This window comes from Leopardus geoffroyi, chromosome A2 (assembly GCF_018350155.1).
Source record: "Leopardus geoffroyi isolate Oge1 chromosome A2, O.geoffroyi_Oge1_pat1.0, whole genome shotgun sequence".
NCBI classification, from domain to species: Eukaryota; Metazoa; Chordata; class Mammalia; order Carnivora; family Felidae; genus Leopardus; species Leopardus geoffroyi.
Genome location: NC_059331.1, coordinates 32,650,671 through 32,663,760, shown reverse-complemented (window position 1 = coordinate 32,663,760; position 13,090 = coordinate 32,650,671). Strand labels below are relative to the sequence as shown.

Genomic DNA, 13,090 nt, shown 5'->3' with positions numbered 1-13,090 from the left:
GATTACTTGGATTACTCTCTATAGAAGGAGTAATCCAAGTGAGAATAAAGATTTTGCCAAACTGGGTTTAGGAAGATAGAATTTTAATCTTTAAGCCATCCCAGTACTTGAATTTGCTTACTGTATGTACTTTTTAAATTGTATTCTACTGGCTTGGTAGAGAAACTTTTTACTTAAAAAAAAATGGACTCTCCTCAGCAAAGTCATTGAACAGCTATGTTACCATGTTAAGTGTGGCATGAGGTTTGGTTCCCATTATTAAAGTTTGAAGGATATTGTTTATATGGGGAGAAGGGGGTGGGAAGTGACCAGCGCTATTTGAAAGCTGGCATTGTTTCTAAAGGTCCTTGGGGAATGTTACCATCCCCAAACATTAACAGATGTCATTCTCCTGTCCTGGATTGACCCAAGGCCCTTACCCATGGTTCGCTTGTGCAGCGATTTAGCTCGTGTGGATTTTGTCATCTTTCCCTCCAGGGCAGGACGAGCAAGTAGAAGAGAAGTGAGTTTCATTTTACCTCATTTTGCTTTGTTTTCCTCTCATCGCAGCCACTCTGCGGCTTATGTTTAGAGCATCCAATAGTTGCTGGACCTGGAGGATCCCTTCTTGTTGGATGCCAAGAGTTAAATGGATTCAGTACATTTTCCAGGGGGCATTATGAAAGGTGCTAACAGATGTCGATTTCAGCTTTGTCATTAAAGTGCTTCTCAAAAGCCACCTGATGTCTCTGGGTTAGAGCTTTTCTTTCAGCCTTTTCTCATTACATTTTAGCTCTGTTTTGTGAATAAACCTTTGAAGAAATCTGAGAGCTATTTTAGAAACCCAAGGAGTAGAACACTTGAAACGTCTAAGCTCTGAAATATGCGTTTGACCTTATTCCTCATGCCAATGGTCCAGAGAAGGCAAAGGCAGATGCTGAGTACTTACTGTGCTCTGAAAGATGATATTTCTTTAAAAAGTTAGCCATAAGTTTTATTATAATTGCATATATGCATACAATTACCCTCTGTGGTCTTTGTAAAAAAAAAACTCTTAAGATTTGGTGTTAAAAATTCATGTCATGTTTGGAAGCTTTGAGTGGTTTTGTTTATCCTAAAGGCGGATATAGTACATCTAGTAATATGCATTCAAATACTCTTTCTTTCTATAGTCACCTGTCATAGAGACAAGGAATAAATACCAGTATAGCTTTACAATGTGCATTTTCAGACATGGCTTGGGACCTATCTGACTTCAAGTAAACCATAGAAATCTCTTAATTCAGCTGATTTCATTTCACTTTGGTTCTAGTTGACGCCACGTAGTTTTTGATGGGGGCGCTAATTCAATTAGGATTGTGTGCAGTATTTGACTTTCAGCTAGTAGGAAATGATCTGGTACAGACATAAAATGTCAAGGATAGACCTTGTATTTGCTGACCAAGCATCCCCGCCCTTTTTCTTAGAGAAAAGCAGCCCAAGTGTCCATGTAGGAACCACCAACCTGTCATTTTCAGTCTTTCTCCCACTCCCCTAGATGGGGATGATTTTACTTTGAGGCTCCTGTAGTGGGCACAAGACTCAGACTGGGCCAATCCAAAAACCAAGTTTTACCAGATTATAATGATTGTTTCAGGGATGTATGGGCACCTGTCCTAAATCAAGCCTTCCTGAGAACTTTTGCTGGAATTAGCAGGGAAGAGTTGCACATATCTTCAGGATCTTGGATGCCAAGAATCTTAAACTCAGACTTGTCAGTGACCATGGTGGTAGAGAGAATCTTCCCTTGATATGAAGCACTTCAGAGAAGAGCTGAGGCAAGAGATGGTGAGAAAAAGAGTCCTGTGAGATCTAACCATGCCAGGAACAACTCACCTTAGCCTTCCCTCATAAATGAGCCAGTAAGGTCCCCTTTGTTGTTGTTATTGTTGTTATTCAAGCCCAACAGTTGGAGCCCAAACTAAACTACAGAACTGCGTGGGTGATCTTTCGGAGGGTGGACTGTGACTTCCTGAAGACTTGACTGGGTCCTGGGAAGTGGGGTAAGGAGGGCTATAAAGAAATGTGCTGGTCTGGCTGTCACTCCAGTTCTTTGCCTGGAGCACCCTCATTTCTGGCAATTACTTTTTTTACTCATTTTTGGGTAGAGGGAGCCAGAATGAATGCAGAACACGTGCTGGGGGTCAAACCCTTCTTTATACTAAGCCAACAACCTCATGCCAGTCCTTTCCAGGACTAAAAGCTTGAGCTTCCCATCTGTGGGCTGCATTTTCTTCAGTGTTGGATCAAGGTGGATACGTTTCAAGCGGTTTTGAGGAGCCTTTGCCTCGAGGTCTTGGGGAGGAATTCACTACAGGAAATAAAGGACATTAAGTCGTCACTTATGGGGTTTCCCTCCTGCATTTCCCATCCTGTTCAAACTGCAATGGTGTGTTCATAATTGCATTTGAAGAAGGAAAGAAAAGGCTTTTTCTTAACAGTGTTTGAAAACACCTTACATCTCTAAGCTTCCTTCTTGCTTGTTTCTCTGATATCTTCAAGATGTTAATCCCTGAGAACTTCATGTTGAAGTGTCTAGAGCCTGGTCTGCAACTCAGCTGAGCTAAATCTCTAGATTGATGCATTGAGCCAAAGATGCTGTGTTTACCCTCTCCCATTTCTACATCGTTGGTTTGAGTTCTTGGTGGTGTTAATGATGTTCAGATCACTGACTTCCTCTCTGAAAAGGGCCTACTTAACGTATGGCTTAATGTATTTCTTTCTTTTTAAAAGAAACTGTTAAATTTTTTAAAAATCACGTGAGTAGTACCTGTTCATTATAGAGAATTTAGAAAATCAAAATATGAAGGGGGAAGTTATCTTCCATAGTCCCCCTACCTCAAAATAAGCCACTTTTCTGCTGAAATCTCTCTGATAGCTTTCCATTGCATTTGGAATTAAATCCCCTCTCCTGAGCCTGGCCCACCACCCCCCTGCCAGTCCCCAAGCATATCCGTTGGCCCCCTTGCATTCTATGACTTCCTTGACTTCTTTTAGTTCTTTGGAAGGGTTCATGTGCTTTCACTTCCAGACCTTTGTGCCTGTTGTTACCCTCCTTCTTCACTTTGCTAGTTGCTGCCTGCCCTTATGGTCTCAGCTTAGAGGACCTCTGGGAAAGCTGCTTTTCCCAAAGGGGTCTTTATTAGGCACCTACTTCCAGAATATTATCTATTGTCCTGAGCAGTATCCCAATTTAATTTTGTCACTTGTTTATTTACTTTTATTTCCCCATAGCTCCATGATAACAGAAACTAACCAAATATTTTTCAGCATTTATACCCCCAGTGCTTAGTTCTCATCTGGTATAAAGTCATTACTCAGTATAGATTGGCTGAATGAATCAACGTTGTTCAACAATTTGTTTTAAATTGAGACTTCATTTTTTAAAAAAGGTTTTAGGTTCCAAGTAAAGTTGAAGGGAAGGTACAAAATATTTCATATACCCCTTCTCCCTCATATGTGCAGCCTACCTGATTATCAGCATGCCCCCCAGAATGGTACATTTGTTATAAGTGATGAATCTACAAGGATGAATTATAATCACCCAAAGCCCATAGTTTACAGTTTATTCTTTAAAATTTTTTTTTGTTTATTTATTTTTATTTTATTTATTTTGAGAGAAAGAGGGAGGTGCGTGTGTGTGCATGTGAGCACAGGCGTGGGCGTGCGAGTAGGGAAGGGGCAGAGAGAGAGTGAGAAAGAGAGAATCCCAAGCAGGCTCTGCACTATTGGTGCAGAGCCTGATGTGGGGCTCGAACTCATGAACCCTGAGATCGTGACCTGGGCAGAAACCAAGAGACGGCTGCTTAACGGACTGAGTCACCCAGGTGCCCCATGTTACAATTTATTCTTGGTATTTGGACAAATGTATAATGATATGTATCCAGCATTATGGTATCCTAACAGGGTATTTCTACCACCCTAAAAATCCTCTGTGCTCTGCCTGTTCATCCCCCCTTCCCCTTCCCAGCAACCACTGATCTTTTTACTGTCTCGATAGATTTACTTTTTCCAGAATGTCCTATAACTGGAATCATACAGTATACAGCCTTTCAGGTTGGCTTATTTCACTTCGTAATATGTACTTAAGTTTGCTCCTTGTCTTTTCATGGCTTCCTAGCTCATTTTCTTTTAGTGTGGAATAATACTCTCTTGTCTGCGTGTACGACAGTTTACCCATGCATGAACTGAAGGACATCTTGCTTGCTTCCAGGTGTTGGCAATTGTGACTAACGCTGCTATAAACATCCAGGTGCAGGTTTTTGTGCAGACATGTTTTTAACTCTTTCGGCTAAATACTGATGTATGTGATTGCTGGATTGTATGCTAAGTGTATGTTTAGTTTTTTAAGAATCTACCAAACTGTCTTCCAAAGTGTCTGTACTATTTTTCTTTTCCACCAGCAGTAATGAGACTTCTTTTTTTTTTTTAATTTTTTTTTTAACGTTTATTTACTTTTGAGACAGAGAGACAGAGCATGAACGGGGGAGGGTCAGAGAGAGAAAGGGAGACATAGAATCTGAAACAGGCTCCAGGCTGTGAGTTGTCAGCACAGAGCCCGACGCGGGGCTCGAACTCACGAGCCGTGAGATCATGACCTGAGCCGAAGTCGGACGCTTAACCGACTGAGCCACCCAGGCACCCCAGTAATGAGACTTCTTATTGTTCTGTATCCTCACCAACATTTAGTGTTATCAGTGTTCTGGATTTGGGCCATTCTAATAAGTGTTTAGTGGTATTTTGTTGTTTTTAATTTTGTATTTGTGTGATGGCATGATTTGGAGCATGTTTTCACATGCTTATTTAACATCTACATGTTTCTTTGGTAAGGTGTTTGTTAAAGTCTTTGGCCCAGTATTTAACTGTGGTTTTTTTTTTTTTTATTATTAAGTTTTAAGTGTTCTTTGTGTATTTTGGATAGCAGTTCTTTATCAGATATGTCTTTTGCAAATACTTTCTCCCTGTCTGTGGCTTGTCCTTTGACATTTTCTTTTGCAGAGCAGAATTTTTTTTACTTTTAATTCTTTCATGGATTGTGCCTTTGATGTCATATCTAAAAAAGTTATAACTATACCCACAGTCAGCTGGATTTTTCCTGTGCTGTCTTGTAGGAGGTTTATAGTTTGCATTTTTACATTTAAATTTGTGATCCATTTTTGAGTGAAGTTTTGTGAAGGATATAAGGCCTGTGTCTAGGTTCATTTCTTTGCATATGGGTGTCTAGTTGTGCTGGAACCATTTATTGAAAAGACTATCTTCACATCTTTATATTTCCTTTGCTCCTTTTTGAAAACCAGTTGACTGTGTATACGTGGGTCTACTTCAGGGCTTTCTACTCTACTGCTATCAGTGTACTCATTGATCTGCTTACGTATTCATTTGCAATACCATACTGTTTTGATTATTGTAGCTTTATAGTAAGCCTTGAAGTCAGGTAGTTTTAGTCCTCCAGCTTTGTTTTCCTTCAATATTGCGTTGGCCATTTTGCATCTTTTGCCTCTCTGTATAAACTTTGGAATCAGTTTGTTAATACCCATGAAATAACTTGCTGGGATTTTGATTGGGATTGCTTTGAATCTGTAGATTAAGTTGGGAAGATCTGACATCATGACAGTATTGAGCCTTCCTATCCTTCAACACAGACCATCTGTCCATTCATTTAGTTTCTGTGAACTTTTTGATACACGTTTTTGGTCTGTTTTTTCTCCAAAAATTTATTTTTTAAACATAGTTTGTGCCAATAGTTGAAGCTTTAGCCTTTCTTTGGGTGCCCTGTTAAACCTTGATGCAGCAGGGAGAACAGTTTCTCCTTGTTTTAATTGCTGTCTCTTCCATGCTGGGCATTGCCATAATTTATGTGCCCTGCCCCTGCTCTGTGCCAGGCACTGTGCTGGATGCCTGTCCAGATGTTCAGATCTAGTGTATTGCCTAGGACTGGGCAGTATAGCAAGGCTATATTACTCCCATTCTCTAGGTAAGAGAATGGAGGCTTCTAGAAGTTAAGTAACTTACCCAAGGACACACAATGTTTAAGTATCTAAATTGAGGTCTGAACTGGAATTTGGAAGTATGAATTCAAGGTATCGCTTTACCCCTACGATTGTTGCCTGCCTATGAACACAGGCCAGACTGTAAAGAAGTCTTTGTTGATCCATATTCAAGTTTTCACTGGATTCCAACAAAATAAAGAGCTTAAAAGATGAAATTGTCTCCTAATTCCATTAGCTTATCTGGATGGTGAGGTTGCATACGTAGTAGACATGAAATTGTAAGTAAAGGTTTGACCCATCTTAATATGGAACGTCTTTCATTGTTGCTGCTGCTGCATTGGAAGAGGTTGTTTAGCTGATCTGAGAATGAGATGTCTTCCCCAAGGATGACAAGGAAATAGTTCCTCACTTCCATGAAATAGAATTAAGTAATTTGATTTTAAAAACCAAGCCCTCCCTGTCCTGAAGGGAATGACAACCAAATTTTGGCCTGCTGAAATTAGGTTCTGCTTTAAATAAGGCACTGGTTTCCTGGCGGGCCAAACAAAGAAAATAGGTTTGTGGATGGTGGGTAGTTGAGCAGTAGTCTATGAGAAGAAAATCATAGAGAAAGGAGCCTAAAACCTGTGGCTCTGGGAAGAAGGGATTCGGCACTACCTAGGAGCTGTTTGGGAGGTGGTTGGTGAACTGGCCCTCAGAAGAAGCCGTGGGTCAGCACACTTATTAGCACACTACTCACTCCCACAAAATTACTAACTTCACATGGCATACGCCGAGCTCCAGCTGACTGACCGTCTAATCTTCATATAAGAGTATTTGAAGAACCCTTGGCAGGGACAGTCTGGCAGGAACACCTGACCCAAGGCCTTTCTCTGCCTCCATCTAAGAATTCATGAGTGTATCTTCCCTTCCTTCTCCCAGATCTACTGTAGATTTAAGGGGACCTCTTAAAGCAGGATGGAAATGAGCGCCCTCCTGTTGTGAAATGGGACTGACCATGGAGCAGACATGTCTCTTAAGCCCACTTGAATGAAGAGCCTTGCTTTGGGTGGTTTCAGAATGTAAGACTGGAATCAGAATGCAGACAGCACAGTCCAGATACCCTTTCATCTTTCATAGAAATGGTGCCACAACTAAGCTGTTAGAGGGTGGTTTCTGATATGTGTTCTGATGAAGTCGTGTTTCAGCAGAATCTTGCACAACTCAAGAACAGTGGTGAGCCTTCCTCATGATTTTGTAGCCTTATTTTTGCTTCTCTCTTTCTGCTTCCTGAATCTACTTACCCTTCCAGATTTTGTATTATGTTTGATCCTACCATGAAATTCTGACTCTGCTCTTCCTGTAAAAAGTCCATCCTCCTCAGTATTTTGTGAAGCATCAGTCGTTTCCCTCTAGAGTTGGGATGCACCTCAGGAAAAGGTTGTATCAGTTATCTGCAGCTAATTACTGTGACCTTCGGATCCTGGAAGTAACCTTCCCTGCAATGGCAGCCATCTGTGAAAGTGTGCTTTGATGGTTTACCTTGTAGATTTATATCACAGCGCCTGGCACAGTGCCCATAGCTCCATCCTTTCCATCCTCATTTATGGAATGAATTAATAAGTTTTTGCATATTTGCATGAGTAAAAAAGCAAAAAAAAAAAAAACACAACAAACCACATGCACCTATAAATATCAAAGTGAAATTGGGAAGTTTAGAAATTGGCAGAGTGAAAGGAAAAGTCATTCTCTTATCTGAAGAGTCCACCAAATACACCAATGAGAAGCAACATTGGTAACTGCCCGTCATGCCTCAGAGGTCACTGTATGTCCCATATCACCAGCCCAGACCAGTTCTCTTTGTCATGCCATGCACAGGTAGAGCCGCTCCTAGGTAGCCCTTGTAACAGTGACAAACTCCTTTCTCACTGCTGTGACATCACATTTATTGCTTCCATCTGCTATCTAAGTTTTATAACCTGTGCAACTTTGATGTCTAGACTGGCCTCACATTTAAAGAGTGAGTACATGGGGGATGAGGTAGTGGTAGTAGTCCCACAGCTAGAAGCAGAATCCCTTTATTTCACCTTTGGTTCAGAATCTTTTCCTCTTTAACTTCCTTTCCTTTCCTGCAAATTAGGACTCACGTGCTCAGATGTTTTCTGAGGTTGTAGTGGGAAATATAAACGAGGGAAGATGCCAGGTTTAAGATAAAAGGGAGTGGTAGTGAGTGTGGTGAACTCAAGCCTGTGCTCCTTCTGAAGGACAAACGTACATTTTAGCTCTAAGTATTCATGCATGAGAGGGCATTGACAAACCTTCTCTTAGAGAAGTCTGAAGTTTGGGACTGAGTTGGGGCACCTGTGTCTCCTAAGGCCATGAACATGTAAAAATGTTCAGCTTTTGTATTTTGGCCGCGAATTTTTTAAAAAGTTGAAAATCTATCATGTGGACTAAATAGCACATGTATTCAACACCTGCCTATAGTCTTTCACTGGAAAAATTCTGCTTTATACTTCCCATTGAACTTGACTGCAAAGCTAGCACACACATGTATAAGTAGTGTCTCAAATCATTTGATAGGTTTTAAAGTTTTAATTTAAGTTCCAGTTAGTTGACATGTAGTGTAATAATATTAGTTACAGGTGTACAACATAGTGATTCAGCATTTCTGTACTTTCCCTGGGCCTCATCAGGACAGGTGCACTCCTTAATCCTCATCACCTATTTAACCCATCCCCCACCCAGCTCTCTTCTGGTAACCATCAGTTTGTTCCCTACAATTAAGAGTCTGTTTCTTGGTTTGCCTTTCTCTCTCTCTTCTCTTTTTTCCCCTTTGATTGTTTTGTTTCTTAGATTCCACACGAGTGAAATCATATGGTATTTGACTTTCTGTGATTGAATTATTTTGCTTAGCATAATACTCTCGAGCTCCTTCCATGTCATTGACAAATGGCAAGGTTTCATTCCTTTTATGGCTGAGTAATATTCCATAGTGTGTGTGTGTGTGTGTGTGTGTGTGTGTGTGTGTGTATCACATCTTCTTTATCCATTCACTAATTGATGGACACTTGGGATATTTCCATAATTTGGCTATTGTAGATAGTGTTGCTATAAACTTTGGGATGCGTGTATCCCTTTGAATTAGTGTTTTTGTATTCTTTAGGTAAATACCAAGTAGTGGGATTGCTGGATCATTGGGTGGTTCTATTTTTAGCTTTTTCACAAACCTCCATGCTATTTTCCACAGTGCTTGCACCAGTTTGCATTCCCACCAACAGTGCAAGAGGGTTCCCTTTTCTCCACATCCTCTCCAGCATCTGTAGTCTCCTGATTTGTTCGTTTTAGCCACTCTGACCGGTGTGAGGTGGTATCTGAGTGTGGTTTTGATTTGTATTTCCCTGATGATGAGTGCTACGGAGCATCTTTTCATGTGTCTGTTGGTCATCTGGATGTCTTCTTTGGAAAGGTGTCTATTTGTGTCTTCTGCTCACTTTAATTGGATTATTCATTTTTGGGGTGTTGAGTTTTATAAGGTCTTTATATATTTTGTTTTATAACTCTTTACTGGATATGTCATTTGAAAATATCTTCTCCCATTCCATTAGCTGCCTTTTAGTTTTGTTGACTGCTTCCTTTGCTGTGCAGCAGCTTTAAGTAATTTGATATTTATCTGTGCCTCTCTATACTAATATCTGAAGATGATTTCTTTTCTAAAAACATCTTTATGTGAATTTAAAGTTCTCACTCTAATGCTACCCTTTCACTCTCTTGTGTTTTATTAAAAGAAACAAGGGTGCGCTTAAATTTGTGTCTCTTTGCAAGTAGGAGAGTTAGTGGTCAAGAATACAGTCTCTGGAAACTTTATGCCTGGATATGTGACCTTGGGCAAACTACTTGGTCTTGCCATGCTTCAGTTTCTTATATATATCAAATAGAGATAATAATAGTACCTATTTCATAGAGTTGTTACAAGGATTAACAGAGTTATGTGTAAATTGTTTAGATTAAAGCCAGGCACACAGTAAACACACAGTATTTTTTGCTATTTTTAGGATTATCTTGTTAGTATTTTTTGGGGAATTGCTTATCCTTGGATCTACCCATCGATTTTGTTTTTCGTGTAGATCACAGCTGAATGACGTTTGGTTGCATGGACTGCTTTTTACAACATGTTGGCAGATGAGTGTTAAGTGTAGCAAAACAAAATCCCCAGGTCTTCTCAGTTGGGTATCCTCTTGTGGGACTCAAGAAGCCCCCAGGACATGTAGACACTAGCAAAAAAGAAGGGACAGAACTGGGAGAGACCTTCCAGAGACAGCTTCTGAAGTTCTGAGATAGGGGCCCAGGCTGATTTAAAACTGAGATCCCTTTTATACTAGACTAAAACTATTTCTGATGTTGTCACCAATATGCCATTAAATACAGCAACCTCTGTTGCTCTGATGGCTTACTGGGCTATTCCTTTTTCTTAAAATTTCTACTAAGAGGTTTGAATCTTCAGAGTCATTTTCTGATGCTCTTGTCTTTTATTAACCTCATTCTTTTTTTTTTTTTTTAATTTTTTTTTCAACGTTTATTTATTTTTGGGACAGAGAGAGACAGAGCATGAACAGGGGAGGGGCAGAGAGAGAGGGAGACACAGAATCGGAAACAGGCTCCAGGCTCTGAGCCATCAGCCCAGAGCCTGACGCGGGGCTCGAACTCACGGACCGCGAGATCGTGACCTGGCTGAAGTCAGACGCTTAACCGACTGCGCCACCCAGGCGCCCCTAACCTCATTCTTTATCATTGAATGTAGTCATTATCTTGCAACACACATATACCATTTTAGAGCATACACTTTCTAGCTGGTTGAACAGCCTAGAACCTCCTGCTCAGGTAGAGGAACAAACCCATTTTATGTGGCAAAGGTGTGTCCAGAAATAAATCATGCAATATATTGCTTGTATTTCTTAATAGTGTACACAGCAAGGGTGTGATAGCTTTTGTGTATTGTATGGTGGTAGGACCAGTCCAGGATCGGACCTCAGAAACAACTCATAGTTGGACTGCCTACCTGTAGCATGCCTTTGACTTGAGGCTACCTTGATATGTGCAGAAACCCTCTAAGGAAGAGGAGATGAGCACATCTATTCAGGTGGCAGGCTCCATGAAAGGACTATGGAGCATCAGTGGGTTGTTGCCATGATGTTAAAATTGACGCATTTTCTCTTTGAGCTGTCAGAGAGGCAATGGTGGTTTCGCTTGGAGAGGGGTTCTTCTTCTTTAGAAAGGTTCTTTCTTAGATGTTCTTTCTCTGACCCCTTCTTTTGTATGGATCTTCTCTTTCATTAATCTTTTTTCTTCCCTTTTCAGGGAAAAGGCTGGAAGGGATTTCACTTTCAGGGAAAAGGATGGAAGGACTTTACTGGGGTGTGCTCGCCAGACCCTGCCACTTCCCACACTAACATTTATGAGGTAGAAAGAAGAGAACTTGGAGAATCTGTGAAATTTGATGTGGAAGACCGAAGGATGTGATCATTTCCTGAGGCAGGGGACATCTTGACAGGGTGACTATGGCAGGCACCCCTGGTCTCCTCGGTCTGCCCTAGGAACTCATTTGATGGTGGGCGATGTGTGTGAGATAAAGCATGGCTGGACAGTAAGAGGTCACTGGACTTCCACTGTGACCCCTTTGGGATTACTTCCCACATGCCTGGGCCTTATCACTTCCGTCGATCAGGACTTTCTCTTACTATAAAAAGTGCAATGGGACCAAAATCCATATTATCCACATCTCTGCTCATGTGCACCATGACCCTATTATGCTTGGGATTAAGTGATTTCGTTAGAGTTTTGGGCTTTGGTTCAAGAATTTGATTGTTCTTTGATGTCTTCTCTGATTTGTAGGAAACCAAACTTTATTTCTCTATTTTGATTTGCTTTTTCTTGAAGTGTGATTTCCCCCTCGATTGAAACAGAAATGTTATCAAGAGTAGAAGCATCGTGGGCTGTCTCCTGGGTGTTCATCGTATGATGTCTTCGTGATAGCCCAATTACAGGGAACAAAGCATTTTAGGCGACATCTCACCGGAGACTTGTAAACCATATTGTCACTTTGATTTCTCTTCTATCGCTTATTTTTGTATTTTCTTTGCTTTGGCTACAGTCCTCCATGTGGTTTTTAATCCATCCCAGGTGCTCAACTTTTAAAATGTATTTGTGTGGTCAACATGTTACACCAGAATGGCCTCTCTTAATCTGGAGTGAGTTTAGGGCTCATTTTACATGTGTTTGTACCAATTCTTGTTTCGAAAATTCAAAGGCCTTTCCATTTTTATGGATACTGTTAAGGAAGCTATTCATATCCTGGTAATCATATGATTAATACACACTCCATTTCATGGCTTCTAACATAGCCAACTGTAGATGAAATATTTTAGGTAGCTATGAATTCTATTTGAAGTTGTGATAAGAACTGACATTTATGTTTGCCACTGATAAAGGGATTTTTTAAATGTCCATTTACTGATTCAGCACTGGGAATTCTTTATAAGCGGAAAAGAAAATAACATAACTTTGACATCTTGGCCTCTGTTGCTGCAGAGTCTCTACCCTAGGCCTTAATGCAGCAAGGGTGATGACTTTGCTGTCTAATAGAATTTCTTGGAATACTAGAAATGTTTTACCCTGTATTGACCAATATGGTAGCCCCAGTAACCACATGTGACTGTTAAGTGTTTGAAATGTTGCTAGTGTGCCTTAGAAACTAAGATTTTGGTTTCCTTTTATTAATCTAAATTTAAATAGTCACATGCATCTTGTAGCTAGTTGTAGTATTCATGAACAGAAGGTTGATTATAGAGACTTCTGTTAAGTTTGTGAATTATTTTCCTGTTCTTCCTCACCTTGTATTTAAATCTGCCTTGAAAAATGAATAATGATGGTGATAATAACATTCTTGAGTCCTTATTATGTTCTGTGTGTTGTCTGTGCTATGTGTTTTAACATGCATTGCCTCATTTAACCTTAACCTCAAACTGTAAGAGAGCTACTATTTCCATTTCTGCTTTTTTGTTGTTAAAGTGGAGACAGAGAGAAGGGAGTTAACGTGCCCATGG

General features: G+C 40.4%; 1 long non-coding RNA gene across 4 annotated transcripts in view; it reads left to right on the top strand.

Moving 5' to 3' along the window:
• The window catches only part of LOC123605831, a 180,033-nt gene that overhangs the window by 65,155 nt on the left and 101,788 nt on the right, over nt 1–13,090 (top strand). Inside the window, exon 3 of one of the 4 annotated variants that reach the window (XR_006715918.1) lies at nt 11,346–12,927. The exons of the other annotated variants lie outside the window; for them this stretch is intronic. This is a non-coding gene — a long non-coding RNA (uncharacterized LOC123605831). Of the gene's footprint in view, nt 1–11,345; nt 12,928–13,090 lie in introns of those variants that run through there. 4 annotated transcript variants of the gene reach the window in all.